We start from the raw sequence: 3,659 nt of genomic DNA, 5'->3' as shown, positions 1-3,659 counted from the left end.
GAAGAATCATCTCATGGCTAAGGGCACGATGTTCGAAGTGCACCACCAGCTCCGGACTGCATTTCCTACTGATGTTAACGAGCAAGTCTCCAGCTCAGCACCACCCAGCACCATTTGTGACCTCAAATTTACTTTTCTGGTGAGGACACAGCCATGGAAGGAGATGACTTGGGGAGGAAGATGAAATGGGCACCACTGGGGAGCTGTGTCTAGAGCACAGCATCGAGGACTAAGCTCTCCCTGTCCGGAGAGACGGGCTGCGGAGAGGATGGGCCCCAAGGACAGCCAGGAGGATGTGGTTACTACTGCAGAGTTTAAGCTCTTGGCACTGACCTGGCCTCTGCAGCACTGCTTCACTTCAAATATCGTATCTGGAAACCCCCTGGGCAGTCCACCTTGGTCTGAGCATACCAAGGGTTAGCAACGAGAGTCCCTTTCCCTTGAACTTCACCGCCAGGCCTCCCCAGCAGACGACCACAGGCACCACAAGAGCCTTCAGAAGAAGCCGAGGGACCAGGAGGTTTTGGCAGCATCAACGTCATCCTGAGGGCGGCTCGCGTGCCGTGGTGTGGGCTATGCCCAGCTGAAATCCATCTGTCTGTCGTGACGGCACATCACACCTCCTGATCCCTCCCCACTCGTAAGGCACTTGGAGATGCTCACCTTGCAGAGGCGATCCTGGAGAACAGCACCGATCCCCGTGCCAGTGCTGATCTCAGAGGCATCACAAGCGACTTTTAGCACAGTGGAGGGTTTTCATTTCAGAGCTGACTCCGCGTCATCAGCGTGGAGACGTTGAAAACGTAAAGATGATTCACGTGGCTTTTAGTTCTTAAATATTCACCTCCCATCTACGCTAACAGACATCTACACAAACCCTCTCTCACCAGTCCCTGTAACCAAGTGGCCGTATTCTGGCTCGCGGAGCTTCTTCTGCCAAACTGGCTGAGTAGGACTGGGTGCTGGGAAAAGTCAACATCCTTGGTCAAAGAGCATCTAACAATTAACACACTTCATTTAGCTGGCACCAGTGATGTCACCAGGAGCAAAGTACAACAACAGAAGTGACAGCCAGGCGGGCCGGCGCTTTTCTGAAGTATTGTTGGAGCAACAACCGCACAAACCCCTCATTGTTGATCTGCCCGCGGAGGCGCGTGACACCCGAGCAGCTACCTACGTGTTTCTCACCACATACTGCGAGATGCTCGGGCACATTTACCACTGGAGGAGAAGAACATCTCCAACAGGCTGCAAGCTCGATCATGTACGTTTGGGTAAAGAGAATCCCATTACAGAAGGAAAATTAACATTAAGTGTATCAGATGAAAGATTTCATTTGTAAAGCCTGTGCCTGAGCAACAGCTCAAGCTACTTCGAAGATATTCAGGTCGTCCAATTATTTTAAAATGGCAAGGGAAGACAGCCTGATGATCCACGTATGGGAACGGGAGCCAGAAGCTTTGAAACATTAATAACAGCACTTAGCAGTTGTATCATCTGCAAATCTCAAAGCAACTCCACCGAGTGGATATGAATCGCTGGCACCAACCTGTGGCTCCTCTGCCGTTGGCTGGCACCGCGCTGCTCCACGAGGAGGCCCGGAGAGCACGAGGGTGTTTTCCCAGCACTAATTACGGCTCCTGTCCCTGTTTATCAACCTACCCGCACTTCTGTCTTTGCATTTCCCTTGGCTGAAAGCTACGGCCGTATCTTCTCTCCTTCTGCACCAAGGCAGGGCAAAGTGGAGTCTTCACCTAGCTCTGCGACACCTCTGGCAAATCTTAAAGAGTGCTCACCGAAACCCACCTTTCCCATCCCCATCTCTCTGTGCTGTGCTTTTTTGCTCGGTCACACTGAGAGCCTGAAGTCATCAGATTTACTCTGCAAAAAAAAAGGAAACCGATGCATGTAGGAAACAAGCAATGAGCTGAAATAATACCGCAGATGTCACAGCTAACGGCAGGCTCCACATCCCCAGAGCATCAGCTTTCTACCCATTCCTCTCAGCGATGCTACGCCCTGCTCGGCCATTTGCAGCAGGTGGTTCTTCGGAACTTGGAACCGATGGTTCTTGAAAACTGTGCCCCAGCCCCCAGCGTAATGCCGACAGCTGAAGGGGTACCTGCCTTTCATTTGTAGAATGCCTCGTTAATGATAATGTTCTGTTGTCTTTCACTATTTCTGCTGCTCCCTGTTACAGCTGTGTGGTTCCAAACACAGGCTGCTCCAACCACGGGGCAGGTCCCTGTTTTCGCGCTGCTCCGGCCGTGCTCCCTCCAGCCAGCCGCACAGACGGACCACGAAGGAGAGGCGTCAGCTGCTGCGACCAACCGGCCTCAGGCATCGCACGTGCCGCACGCCGAGAGCCCCCGCGTCCTGGGGGTGACACTGCAGGCCAGGACACATTCCCCCGATACAAGAGATCTGGCAAAGAGTAACGCTGAAAAGAAAACCAACAGGACTCAAGGAAAAAAAACCCTACTGGAGTGTTTCTGCTGGCTCTGAAAGTCTCTTCCAAAGATTTAAGCCTCTTCTGCATTCACGCCTCAAACAGTTTTGCTATGTGTTAGAGATCTGACAGAAAGCAGCACTGACACCTGAGAACAAATTTTAATAAAGCCCTCATTCACTGCCCATTTTTGCCAGCTACCACTGCAATTAGCCCGAGATTAAAACCTTTCATTCTCTCAGCTGCGCCCTCAACTTCTATCTGACCCCACAGCGAAATCGCAACGCAGACTTTCAGACTTCCTTTCTTCCCACTGCAGCTTGAGTCTGAATGGAAAGGAACAAATTTTTTCTTAAATTCAAGATGTGGCTGCCATTACGCAGGAAAATGTGGGCTACACCCCGCAGGGAAAAATACCTTCATCTTGTAAACCTGGGCTTGGGATCAGGGTCCTCCTTTTTGTTGATAACTTTGTTTCTCCTCTCCTCCGAGTCTTCTGTAACATGGATGTTGCCCTGTAAATCGTTGGGTTTGAGATATTTCTCCTAATAACACAGACATCATACAAAGGAGCTACAGTAACTTCAAAGGAAGAGGCTGTTCAGGGCAAAGCCGAAGAACATTTATTGTCACCCAGGCAGATTTTTATAAACTTGCTCAAGCAGAATCATTTTTAAAGCCACCTTCTCCAGGTGTGCGTTCAAAGAGAAGCGAAGCTGCCTCCCCTTGACGTTGAGCTGCAGAGAAAACCATTTCCTGGTCAAGGCCGGGTTCTGTGCCAAGACTGCTTGGCCGAGCCGCAGTGCCAAGCAGTGCTGAGAGCTGCCACTTGCGGCAAGGACCGCTTTTAACACGCACAGCTTCCCGCTTTTCAAAGGGATTATCTGCATTCTTCTCCTTCCAAGCCTGCTGGATACTTCTGAGATGTGTCACAGGTTTCCTGCCTTCGGTAAACGCAGCCCCATCTCTCCACGGGCCTCTGCTGGTACCCAGGAACTCTCCTCCCCTGGCCTGCTGAGCTCCATCAGTTACACAAAAAAATAAAATAAAAACCATACAGTTTCCTACGCGTCTCTCCACTCCACCAACTGTGTCGCGAGATTGCCATTTCCAGTAGCAAATAAATTCAGTAATTGTATCATGGAACAACACAAGCTGGAAGGGACTTTGTAAGTCCATCAGGTCCAACCTTCTGTGGGACGGGGGGGGG

Source organism: Oxyura jamaicensis, chromosome 1 (genome assembly GCF_011077185.1).
Source record: "Oxyura jamaicensis isolate SHBP4307 breed ruddy duck chromosome 1, BPBGC_Ojam_1.0, whole genome shotgun sequence".
Taxonomy (NCBI): domain Eukaryota; kingdom Metazoa; phylum Chordata; class Aves; order Anseriformes; family Anatidae; genus Oxyura; species Oxyura jamaicensis.
This window is presented reverse-complemented; position numbering follows the sequence as displayed.